Consider the following 13,703-nt stretch of genomic DNA (forward strand, 5'->3'; position numbering starts at 1 on the left):
CACCTGCTGGATAGTGAGGCTATAGTGCTGGTCTTGGCTTCACCACAACATGCCTGTTCCATGAATTGACTGTGCACCACGCCCCAGCCTCAAGCAGCTCAACATAAAATCAAATCAAATTGTATTTGTAAACAACAGGCCCTTCCCAACCAATCAGAGAGAAAGAAAATAGAGAAATAATAGAAAAGCAATAACCCCCCCCCCCACACACACACACACACACACCCTTCATAGAGGAGGAAGAACTCACAGGGGAACACATTGAGAACCATGAACTCAATTATAGATGACTTGACCCCTTTCTCAGTCTGTATATTTGTAGGTAGATTTGTTTTTGTTTCCTCTGCCCACTCCACCCACCCTCTGTCCAGACGTAGTGACGTATTTTAAATCTCTGTGGCAACAGCGTCGTAATTTATTCAGTTCGCAGAGAGGTCAAGAACAACCCCCCCACCCCCCACCCACCCACCCTAACTCTACAAAACACAGCAAAACCCATTCCCCCATCATAACCATGATAAGTGAAAGAACCCATACTCAAAGGACCTGTTCGAGAGGATCAAATCCATTATGCATTGTGGGTAAATGGTGACTGACTTACTGATTTACTAATAATAATGAGCAGTTATTTATGATGTAAGGTGATCTGCAGATCAGGCAGTCTGTCGGCTGCAATGTCGAACAAGCCCTATGTGGTCCATCCATACCATGTTTGTATGCATTTGTGTATGTGCGTGTGTTACTGAGTATTTGTGCGTTTCTGTGTGTTTGTGCATGTTTGTGTTCACACTGTGATGTGTAAATATGGACCAACAAGTGCAAACAGATGCCAGCTGGCGTATCAGACTTCCAATCACTGTCTCTCACAGACAAAAGACACAATTCAGTAAACAAGCTTTCAACCACCAAAGCGTACCTTGATGAATATTAAATTAGACACTTTGAAATGAATCGTACCTCTTTGTTACTGGAGGCCCTTGCCCCGATCCACCGTGTCTGTTTGCTGTTATTTATTTGCAGGTGTGTCTCTTTGATGTGACGAGTTGAGAGGTTCTGCACCTGCTGGAGAGAAAAGGCTTTGATAAGGACCGGAAGATTGCCAGACAACCAAAGTTCCTGTATCCCTCCCTGCAGGAAGGTGCTAAAGCAAACGAAGGTGGCCTTCATGTTATTGTAAAGCACTTTCCCTCATCCTATACCTCCCTCCGATTTTGATCTGTAAATATAAAATAATTTTTGTGATCCTCCCTAAGTTACATTAGCATGATAATATAGGTCAGCCTCGAGGGAGCATAGTGCAAGGTGGCAACAAAATGAAACATGCATGTTTGGGTCAAGAGTTCAGCAAAACAAAGGTCCTTTAGTAATAATATGATTGGATGATGTCCTTGGAACACAAAGCATAAAATTGTCAAGTTTTTCCCATAAAAACAAATATGCCCATGTGGATAGAAAAAAGAGAGACATGTTGCAACAAAAAGTATTCTTGGTCAAACATTTCAATAACAGCTGATATTGTCTGGAATCGTCTGTTTCGTCAAGGATTAAATTTGCGTAGTCTTAGTGAATGGCTGTTTGGAAAAAGCTACACTGTGTCCTCATACTACTATCTCCACCACCACCTGGACTAGCTGCCTATTCAGAGGTACCCTCATCTACATTATTAACAAAGAGCTCCAATACTGCCCTTCTCCCAGTCCCCCTAAACACAAGTTTACCCTCATGTTGTGCCGGACGAATATTCAGCAAGCCAATTTCGGCAAATGACAGCCTCTGTAATTCCCTTTTATTGCAGATGACCGTTGCAGTAATGAAGTTTTGCGCTTTGCATTTCTTCCATTACCTATTCATTAAAGATGCGACTGGAAAATAGAGTTGTCATGGAGATGGCTCGGCAAATTCACACAACATCCTACGAATGTTTTCTGTTTACTCTGGTTCCAAGATAACTAATGGCAAAATACCCCCTCCTCCTCTCCCCCACCTCTTTTGCAACCTCACCCTCTTTTTGTGTCCTTCCCTGCCCTTTTTATACATTCTCTCTATTGCTCTTTCTCTGCCACCCTCACCCTCTCTAATGAAACAAATTTGAACTGATGCAATGAGCTCACATTAAGATGTGTGTTTATTTCTGCTCAGGCTGGTTCATTACAGTCTCAACCTCCAGACAAAAACAGTTCTCATCTTAGGCTGAAATGAGAAAGAGCCCACTCCACTCAGAGGCAGAGAGAGAAATGTAATTTAACAGCAGTGCTACGTGGTCCAACTGATCTGTCTATCTCTCTACTTTCTGTAGGACATGGCAGTCAGTCTGCATTCCCTGCCAACCCAAAGATCCTTGTTACCCTGTGCCTAAGCTTTCCAGAGGCTGTGGTGATAAAGGTACCAGCTATCTCATTCCTACAGAGGACCAGAGGATAAGATGTCCTGCAAATGTCCTGATCATGGAGGGAGTTTGCCAAGTCGAGATAAGAACTCCCTAGTTAACCTCTATATGGCAGTAACATTGCTAGCCTCTCACGGAAGTGTGTGTGTCCGTGTGTGCATGTGTGTGTACTGCACAGAGTAGTGGTGGGGCTTGTTAGCTGTAGTCTTGTCCAAGCTGCTGCCTCATGTCCCAATTGGAGAGCCGATTGGTCTGGCGTGTTGTCTCCAGGCAGGATAAAACACTGGCTCCTACTCCACATCACACACACTTGTTTTTCACAAGTCCACTCTTTCATTTTTAGGTGATGAATAAGTAGTTGTGTATGCAAAATCACCTGTGGGTTGTGTGTAGGATAATATGACCTTGTGTTTAGTGAAATAGCTAGATTAATATACAACCTGAGGAGGGAATATACAAAGAAAAACATGGGATGGGTTGATCCATCACGAACACACAGCACATGGAAAACATGTCAAAAGGCGGGAAGACTGTGTCAGTCAGTGAATCATTTAATTAGCTGTAATCAAATAACAGCATCCTTTTTATCAGGGTGAATGGGGACGGTTCATTTGAGTGTGTACATCACGTTGAGTGCTTGGCCTATGCCTTTAATCAGCCTGTAATTATCAGACAGATTCTCAATGCCACACTAATTAAGATATTCAAACGCTACATGGGAAAACGTTGTAATATGGAGATTTCCTGCACAACACCAGGGAAATCTCTGTAATTCTCAGACCATTCTCAGTCCAGCTAGACAAAGATTGAGAGGATTTGTTATAGAGAATGTCTAAATGACATTGCATGTGTAATTACATGCGTATTAACTATGCATTAGTGTTCACTGCTGTATATTATCATTTGCAAATTATTGAATGAATCCTTTCTAATGATATTGCTTGTTTTTTATTATTATTATTATTATAGTCATTTTGACAAATTCTTTAAAAAAAATGCATCAAGATGTTAATCCAAAATCATATTTCTAAAACAATTCTTGACAAAAAAAACTATCCCCCCACACACTGCAAAACTTAGCCAATGGTCTTCCCACATATTGACCTGACATCATCGTAGATAAACCCTCTCCCTCACTGTGCTTTTCTTATTTCAGCCAATAGCTTCCTGCCATTTCCGTGTGTTCATTCAACAGAGGACCCCTCAAGATTTCCACATTTCTACTTCCCTCGAACCACTCTCCCTCCTCAGTAAACCCCTGCCTCACAACAATTTAATCCCATTACCAAAGCCTGTTAAACCTATCCAGTTTTACAGATTAGGAATGCAGCACAACTCTGCCCCCTACTCTGATGTTTGCTGCATGTATGTCAAAGCAAAGGGGTCTCAAACATTCAGATCAAAATGTCCAACAAGCTCCGGTGTAGGCAGGTTAATTAGAAGTCAGGTGCTGTTGGCAGCTTGTAGCACAAAGCTTCTTCATTTAGCCGTTTCCAACATTGTTTTCTTCAGTGGCCTACTTGATATTGCCTGTGAGCAGTGGAGGCTGCTGAGGGGAGGACGGCTCATAATAATAGATAGAACGGAGCAAATGGAATGGCATCCAACACTTGGTAAACATGTGTTTGACGTATTTGATACCATTCCACTGATACCGCTCCAGTTATTACCACAAGCCCGTCCTCCCCAATTAAGGTGCCGCCAACATCCCATGCCTGTGCTGTATGTGACAAATGGAGTTTGGGAGTGTTTGTCCTTGGAGTTGTTTACCTCATTTGAGCAGCACCAGTTCAATTAACCTGAACAAATATGTTTTTTGATTAGTCAAGCTTTTAAGCTGGCTGACTTCCTTTGAAAAACTCAGAGAGAGACAATTATCTTATTTCAAATGAAACGTAACTTGCTTTCAAAAACAATTGGACTGCAATTTTCTACATTGTTATTATATCCTCTCTCATCTGGTTCTCCATTCACAGAACCTCTGCTCTTTAGAAGTCAGCATTGTGGGAAATCATCGTGAAGTAATAGGATACCCTCACTTTAAACAGCACTTGTCCTGTTCCAACACGTATTTATCTACTGGAATACAGTCGTAAAGAGACTGGATCTCTCATTAAGGGGTAAACTGAACTCTCACACTCCTGCCAAAAGCTGCAATATTAAAACCCAGTCAGAGTTTCGGAGCATGAACATGTTGCTGTTTTGGGAGAGGGGCTATGGAACACAGCACATTTGGCAAGAAAACAAAAGAGAGAAACATGTGGGAAGGAGGAGGATGTGTCGGTATTCTCTTAGAAGGCTCTTTCAAAGTGTCAGAGTAGTTTTCACGCAGTAGACACCATGACATGAAACCAATCAAGAAAACAAGGAGTGTCGTAAGCGTGCATTTCTCACCAGATTGTGCAGTCTAAATGAGAATGTTGAGAGATGTGGATTGAGTATTAATGTCAGACTGTAGGGTTTAGACTCTAATGAGCACCTTCAAAGCAAGATATAAATGTGATGCACACACACGTACATACCAGACGGACGCACAGACACACACACACACAGAAACACACACACGAGCACACATTCACATGCATGTGTGTAGGTGGTACTTTAATAGTTTGTATACTGTTCAACTTTTGAATCTAAATGATTCCCCATGAGCTAATCCTTGTGATATTGCATGCGTGTGTGGGTGTTTGTGTGTGAGGGGCTGTAATGTGCTGCTGAAGGGGAGTTAGGTTAAGGCAGAGATTTACCCAATCGCATAAGTAAAGTAAAACTGAAAGATAACTCCCTCATCGTTCTTATTTCATTAGAAGTGGGGAGAGATACATGGGAAAATGGGTAGACCCGATCTGACTGCCCTCAGAAATGACTGATTATGTTGATGTAGCTACAGTTCTTAAAAGCAGAGACTAGGAATGAGATTGAGAAAGAGGACGTTTTATGAACTTTTAATGTTCTTCTGAAATCAGTAGTCTATATGGGGAGAGAATGAATAGACTGCAGGCTTCACTTTTTTTGTGTGTGAAAAAAGGGAGAAGGAGAGGATAACACAATGAAAGCTGGAGAGGGAGCCTTGGTTTGAGGTAAAATATTCATTCAAATGACGTAAAGTGTGGAGCAGAATAAGAATAACCTGTCTTTAAAGATTAAATATAACCCTTGAAGGTGTTATTGTATTCCCAAAACCAAGTCAGGACTTCGAAAGTCATAAAATATCTCTCCCTCTCTGTGAGTTAAGTCCCTCAAATGCACTACCACAATCATGAGCCGCCCATTCGCTCTCCCAGTTGGAGAATTGTTTTGCATTTTAAAAAGGTCAAACACTCAGATGTCTGCCATGAGGAAAGAAAAAAGGAGACAACCTTGTAATCCGTAGAAATATGCAGTCGCATACTACAGATCCTGTGGGTAGGGCTTAGTGTTCTGGTGAATGGTGTGTTTACCTTGCTCTGTCAAATGATGACAGATGCAGCACGTTGGTGTAAATCTTTGTCAACAACAATTCATCTTTCTTTTCTTCTTCTTTCCACGTGGCTGTTCGCAACTCAACACCTGTTTCCCCAAAGCAACTCTAACTGATAGAGATAGGAACAGATATGCTAACATATCAGATATTGGAGAAAGAGCTTTTGACCACCAAATATTTAGTTTTTTATTTGGGTGTTTGTGCATGCATTGTGCTTGCGTGTGTGCATCGTCCGTGTGTGTGCGCGCGTGTGTGTGTGTGTGTGCACGTTTGTGTGCGCGCGTTTGTGTGTGTGCTTCAGTGCCTTGGAACTAATCTAAACATCCCTGCTGTGTTTCTCCGTGAGTGTATCAGTACAACGATCATGACTAGTTCATTGATTTCACAACATTGTCCCTGCATCGATCTTGGTCTCCTAGCGTTAAGGAGGTCTGTGTAAAAGAGAGAGAGAAAGAACACTTATTATATTATTCTACTCACATCACCAGCAAAATACTGTATTACCTACTGTAGGCCCTATAGTAAACAACAAAGCACACACTGGTTATGAGACATGATAAACAGCCTCATATTCCACATATAAGGCTGTTTATAGGGTGTGAAACAATATGAAACAATAGTTGATCTGATTTTGAATATTTATTTGAGCTTTCGTTTTAGCTCATGGGATTTTTAAGTCAAATGCTGGTGTTTTTTTCTCTTAATGCATCATCCTTGTGCGAAATCATGGTAAGTACACACCGTTAAAGTTAGGTGCTTTGTTACACCCAAAACTAGTGACAACTGAGCTGCTACCAGTCTGAAGGAGACGAAACATTAACTTTGATGCAGTATGGAAACACATAATCCTGAGATGTTTTGAAACATGACATGGTGTATTGTTACACTTATAATCAAGTGTTGTGAAACAACTTGCCAGGGACTGGGAGCCCTACCGGGAAAGGTTGAAAACACTATTATGGTGTTTTGAATCCTGTCTAGTGCAGAATTAGATCACTTCTTCTGGAGTATGTTTAACATTGGTTTATGTATCTGATCATTTGCCAGTTTAACCCATTTTGTCAGGTATTGTTGAGCACAGTGCTCAAACCACAAGTAGTGACTAGAGGTTTTACGTTAAGCATTGCAGGATAAAAGTTTAAAATGTGGGAACGGGTTGTCTCATCATTAAACTTTATTTTGTCTGACTGTTTTGATATGCGTTCATCGTTTATGCATCCATGAGGCTTACACCTATAATAATTTAGTCTAAATGTTGAATTACCCATAATCCTCTGAAAACATAGCCATGTGTCAAGATAGGAAGGAGATTAAAACCAGACTTCCAATGTGTTCAATCACAAAATGTTCTCTTTTTATCCTAAAAAATATATACATTTGAGTAGCATATTAAGTTGGATTTTTATTTTATTTTGTAAAATGAAATGAACAAATCACTGAAACAACTTGCATTCATTTTTTATTAACTACATGTTTTATTATTTTTAAATCAATTTCAATTCACCACATAATACTTTTCTACAGTGTGGCTGTGTGGTTGAGTGTGTAAAATTCCAATTAAACGTACCATCTTACTTCCCCAGAAGTTCAATTCCACTCCCACTTTCACTCCTTCTCTGTCTCCTCCTGTTTGTAATCTGTCTAAATAAAGCATTGGAAAATTAAGTTGAAATTCCACAAAAAATATTATCCATGTGCCCTTACCATCAATCAATATTTAGGCTACAAACCATTTGCATTTCTTAACCAGTCTGACAAAAATAAATCATTATTTTTTTTTGATGCAGCCTTTTACATGCACTGAAATCCCCAAAAGTGTTTTCACAACACTCTCTTAAAAACAACAATAGTCAGTTGGAAGAACCACTGGGTGTTTCAGAGTGCTTCTGTTTTGAAACACTTTTTCTGTATCAGAACACTTGCATTGGGTTTACATTCATTCACCCTCCAAACACCAGATCTCAGGTTAGATGCACTACTTTTCATGGTTTCATTCTACAATCATGGCGTTTTGAGTCTTTCTATTTTTACATTGCAGTCTATGGAATGCTAGCACATTCTAACCACACCAAATTTAAATGATCAAACTGCTTAAAATGCTTCTATTTAACAACTCCTTTAATTAAAAGTAGATGGTAATAATGAATCATTGTGACATGCATTGTAAATGAACTTAGGCACACATTTATTACATATTTAATCATGTATGTCACATGCCATCCTTTTATAAAGTGCTACATTATTGCACATTCATCATCAGTTTTTCTCATTTAGGTGTCGCAATGGAACTAATTATCAATAGGTTGAACTTGCTTTTGACTAAAGCACCAAGCATCTCCTCTCCCCTCTTTGGGCTCCTGAATGAAGCAGCGGTCTAATACACTGCATCCCAGTGCTTGAGGTGTCACTACAGACACCCTGGTTCAAATCCAGGCTGTATCACCACCAGCCGTGATTGGGAGTCCCATAGGGCGGTGCACGATTGGCCCAGCGTTGTCTGGGTTTGGCCAGGGTAGGCCATCACTGTAAATAAGTATTTGTTCTTAACTGACTTGCCTAGTTACATTTAAAAAAAATCATACCTGTGCCTCCTCCTTTCAATACAAACATAATTAGGCTCTGTCTCCCCTTGAGACAGCTCTGCTGTGTGTTTTATCAACCTAAATGTTTGGGATGGTTCCCAGACAGACAGAAGTGCACAGCGGTGGTGTGCAGCACAGAGGGACAGACAGACAGACAGACTCGGGCTTACACACCTAAAGGGTAAATACACAATTAGCAGCATCACCACACTCCATGACTAATTAGACAGGACAGGCAGCAGCTGTTAAAGGTCCAGTGCAGCCATTTTTATTTAATCAGGCAAGTCAGTTAATTAGAACCAATTCTTATTTACAATGACAGCATAGGAACAGTGGGTTAACTGCCTTGTTCAGGGGCAGAACAACAGATTTTTTACCTTGTCAACTCAGGGATTTGATCTAGCAACCTTTCAGTTACTGGCCGAATGCTCTAATTAGCCACTTGGCTACCTGCTGCCCCAGGTAGCCTTTTTCATCTCAATGTCAAATAATTTCTGAGTAACAATTAAGTATCTCACTGTGATTGTTTTCAATTAAAATGGTCAAAAAGAAACAAAAATAGCTTCTTAGCAAAGAGCTATTTCTCAAGAAAGAATGTTACCTAGGATTGTCTAAATCCAACCTCATAGTGTGGAAATAAAACAAAGGCAAATGACATTTTTGACTGCACTGGACCTTTAAGGCAGGAAGGGTGGTAAGGGGGTGGGGGGTTGCTCCTATTTCTCTCTGTGACTCTCTCTCGCTCTCACTCTCTGCAGAAACATTGTAGCTGAGTGATGTGTAAAGTATATGATGATGTCGGGGACAAATGCTGTTCTAGCATTGATTGTTTTCATTTGTATCAGTTTCACCTTTCCTTTTCACCTTTCTTAAATGTTAAAGGGAAATGTGATGCTAATAATGTACTAGAACACCGTAATGTAGGCCCATTGGTTAATGCACAACTGCTCTCTGTCATGAAGTTACGACACTGCTGAAATTCACAGTGGTTCAAATGTTCACAGGGGTTGCTCTGCTCTTATTTCCCCTTTTAACCCCTTACATTCCCTCCATTATTGGCAGGACTGATTCCTTGCTGCCTCTGGGGTTGGTCAGGGTATGTCTTGCTGCTGCTGTCAAGGAGATAAACTCATTTGAGCTCACTGTATTTCACAAATGTAAGTGGACCAAAGTCCCTCACTGATCATGCCCTCCACCATCCGTACCATATTTTAAATTTCAGTCATTTATCCAGAACGACTTACATGAGCAATTAAGGTTAAGTGCCTTGCTCAAGGGCACATCGGCAGGTTTTTCACCTAGTCGGCTCGGGGATTCAAACCAGTGACCGTTCGGTTACTAAACCAACACTCTTAACCGCTTGGTTTCATTGCAAATGTTCTAGAATTCTATTTCAATATAGAAAGTGTCAGTCCAAAGAAATGGACAGGAAACTGTAGAGATTGCATGTTTAAAACATGACATGGACATGACTGCAGCTGCAGTGGATGCCCTACAAGTTGCTGGCAATGAGTGGAGCAGCGAGCTGGGTCTCTCTCACACACACATACAAACACCACAGTAGAGAGAGACCATGCAGATGATTTAACACCATTGCTGTGTTAGCTGGGGTGGCATAAAAGAGAGAAAGGAGAGAGTAGTGAGTCTCCCATGGGTTCTAGTGTAAAACCAAATAAATGTATGTTGGGATGCAGACATGTCCATACTAGTCCCTTACATAGAAGCAAGGTTTAGGGCCAATGAGGATGACATCATCAAACAGATTTAGAGCATTGTCTTTATAGCTATTTGACAAAATATGTTCAAATTTGTTAGAAATGTATCCATCCTTATCTGAATGACAGATGACCCATCTGATCTGTGTGTGTGTTTGGGAGGCGAGGCGGGCGCATGTGGGGCGCAATTGGTTTGTATGGGCAAAAGCCCCGCCTCATTCAAAATTCGAGAAAAAAAAGAAAAGAAAACTGATACACACCTCTCTCAGTTCTTGCAGGAGGGAAAGAATAGGAAGGAGTGTGCACGCATATAAACGGTGTCGCAATCTCAAGCATAGGCTATTTTAAAGGAAAAGGCTACTTTCTCTCAACAGTCAAGATTAGGAATCAATTATTTATGCGACTGAGATTGGTCCCGTTGCTCTAGGATTAAGTTTTTGTTGCATCTAAAGGTGGATCATTAGCCTAATTAATATCCAACATAGGAAGCGATATTTTAAAGCGCATGATGATATTTTCGGACGCCTAAAGCCACCGTTTGAACTCTCAATAAACATCTAATCGAGGTAGGAAGAAATATAATTTTCTAATGATTTCGAAAACCTCTGTTGTGCCACTGGTGTAGTTTTGAAAGCTATCTTTGACGCTCGTCGGTGCCCATGTGTCTCTGCGCCATCAGGAACGGGAGGGACGAGGGAGGGAATTGTGGGCTGTTCCGAGGACATCTTTGTGATAAGAAAAAACAATACAGTGGTGAAGGCATAATGATATCATTTCCGTCTCTCATACCAACAAAACAACCGTCTTTGGAACTCTTCAAAAAGATTGAATAGAAAAATAGATGAATAAGAGGACAGAAGAATAATTCTATTTGAACTGTAAGTGCTAATTTCAACACGTTGAGGAAGTCTATTTTAGACATTTCACATTATATCAATGGATAGAAAAGAGTAATTTATTTAGATTTAAAAAGTTAATCTAATGAAATGGTTAGAGATATTTATGAAAACATCAGTCTCATAATACCATGCCACCATGCAGCCCTTTACTTGTATTAACTTGAGGTTTACAAGTGTAGTCTCTCCCTTCCACCCTTTACTTTTATTAACTTGAGGTTTACAAGTGTAGTCTCTCCCTTCCACCCTTTACTTTTATTAACTTGAGGTTTACAAGTGTAGTCTCTCCCTTCCACCCTTTACTTTTATTAACTTGAGGTTTACAAGTGTAGTCTCTCCCTTCCACTCTTAGCTTTATTGCCTGCATCTACAGCACACATCACAGATGGAAGCACTTCTGCCAAGTCCCCTGGATTCAGCTTTTGTCATTGATTTTACTAACGTATCCCACATAATCACTGAAAACCAATAATGTGCGGAATTCAGACTCCTCATACAGTGATTACTGTGGTATAGGTGCAAACCAACATGAGCCTGATTGGACTCTCCATTCCCCCTACTTCACAATTTGGCATTATCATGTTAAAGGACCTGGCAGGGATTGGTATGAAAAGATATCCTTTTTTCCCCATTTGAGGCTCAAGTGGAAGGAAGGTCCTTGGGAGAGGGTTCTTTTGTCTGGGTGTGGAAGGGGTCGAAGGGGCGGGGACTGTGGCTGTATGCAGATGTGCTGCTGGCAACGGACATCTGCTCTCCCCTGTGGGCATTGTCATGAAGTTTGTTGGTGCTGGCCTGTGGTGAAAAGGCCCTGTCAGTAACGCCTTAATACCCCCGCTGCCCTCTCCTCTCAAGGGGAAACACTGGGATGAACAGACCTCTGTTCCCTTGCCCTATTAAAGTATTTTCTGGGTTGGTCTAGAGTGGGAATGTTTTGATTTCAAGGTTGCTAAATTTGCCTGTTCATTTACGTTTCTGCCTTTCTCTATCCTACATATTCCTACTAGGATTATTTGTGTGCTTAACTGAGAATAGTCTCTCCTCCCCCCCATACCCTCTGTTTCACCCCTCCCTACCTCTATCCATCCTCCCTGTTGGGGGTTGAACTTCCCCTCACGTATCCCTGGCCTTTATGTATTCAGATATGAAAAGAGTGTCCCCCCCCCCCTCCCTCCCCCAGGCAGACGCATCACACACGGAATCACAATGTACATGGCAGCTCATATCAGGGCGTTTGATTTATCCGAGACGGCAGGAAAATGCAAACCAGCACTTTAATATTTATTTCATCCTGGTGCAGCCCAGAGTTGTGCAAGAAGGTTATCCAGGGAGTCGCTGTGTTGGAACTGATTCTCAGGTGGATGTGTATTGCACAAACTTAAGTAGAGAAGGTCTAGCGCATGACTTGTCAATGGTGGATAGGGATGTATTGGTAGAAACCTATGAGTGCCAGTGTGCTACTTTTTCATGTAATATGAAGGCTGTTCTTATTGGATAACTGTATTTTGACTAAATGGTGATTATACAGTTCCACGTAGATGCATATTAACAATCACACGTAGCAAGAGACATCCCCAGTGGATCAACCTAAAACACACCTAAAAATAGGTGTGTGTGACACACAAAACATGTCTTGGCATGGTGGTTCTGAACGTAATGATCTCCTTGAAGAACACTTGGTGTCTGACTAGAGGGCACCTTGTTCACAGCACATGTTGTAATCAGATGTCATAACTTTATCGTTTGACATGTATTGTAGCTGGTATGACAGTGTTATTTATGTGAGCTTCATAACAAAGGTGTTAACACATGAAACACACTTCAGTCATTTATTTTATTTTTTTCATTTTTTTACAGATGATTGAATGTGTTGTCAGATCGCTGTCCATTAAGCACATGTAACGTCTAGCCCTGTTTAAACAGAATGCTGTGTAGACAGGCATTTGAAGTCACACAATTGAGTGGCGAAGCAATTACAATTATTAATCATATCCTCACATCCCAATACTCTATTTAACACATTAATTTGGGCACTCCTGAAATTGCTCTAGTGGAATACACTAAGGGTTTCTCAAAGGCAAAAGCACAAACCTCTTTAGCGAGTTACCGTAGGAGGTCTTCTGAGACCGTTTCACTACCCTGCGATTGTGCAATGCATTATGGAGAGGAGGTAATTGGTGTGAAATTACAATATACCATCTGCCTAGGGAGGACATTTATAGCCTGATGTCACTCACAGCTTTCTACATTCGAGGGATACAGGGGCTGTTTCTCTCAAATAACGATTGATTTACAGTTAGATGTAAAACATCTACCCTCTTAATGTTCAGGAGATGTGACTGTGGTATGCCACAGTATGTCCTAAGATATAGACTATAGGCTGAAAGGTATAGCAGCGATAATGAACTACAGTGATGTTTGACAGTGTGTTGTCATGGTGACCCTGCTTATACAATGGTTACAGATGAACTTTATTAGCAACTGATTTCTGCAAAAACCTGCAGGGATCGCAAAGTGATGATACTCTCTACAGAAATAATGACTTCCCCACTATGGCCGTTGTGGAATGAAAATCAGCCACTTTAGTGTGCGTGTGCTCATGTGTAGAATTGTGTTTGTGTACAGAGGGATAATTGCTGAAGGTCATAGACTTTACCCTGCAGA

The 13,703-nt window shown here is 41.0% G+C and overlaps 1 protein-coding gene across 3 annotated transcripts in view; it reads left to right on the forward strand.

Moving 5' to 3' along the window:
- The window catches only part of LOC110529380 (C-terminal-binding protein 2), a 115,621-nt gene that overhangs the window by 7,452 nt on the left and 94,466 nt on the right, over window positions 1-13,703 (forward strand). Inside the window, exon 2 of one of the 3 annotated variants that reach the window (XM_036985346.1) lies at window positions 1,021-1,156. The exons of 1 other annotated variant lie outside the window; for it this stretch is intronic. The gene's annotated coding sequence lies outside the window, so the exon portion shown is untranslated. Of the gene's footprint in view, window positions 1-1,020; window positions 1,157-10,403; window positions 10,713-13,703 lie in introns of those variants that run through there. One more of the 3 variants, XM_036985342.1, reaches the window with a different exon arrangement.

This window comes from Oncorhynchus mykiss, chromosome 1, assembly GCF_013265735.2.
Source record: "Oncorhynchus mykiss isolate Arlee chromosome 1, USDA_OmykA_1.1, whole genome shotgun sequence".
Taxonomy (NCBI): domain Eukaryota; kingdom Metazoa; phylum Chordata; class Actinopteri; order Salmoniformes; family Salmonidae; genus Oncorhynchus; species Oncorhynchus mykiss.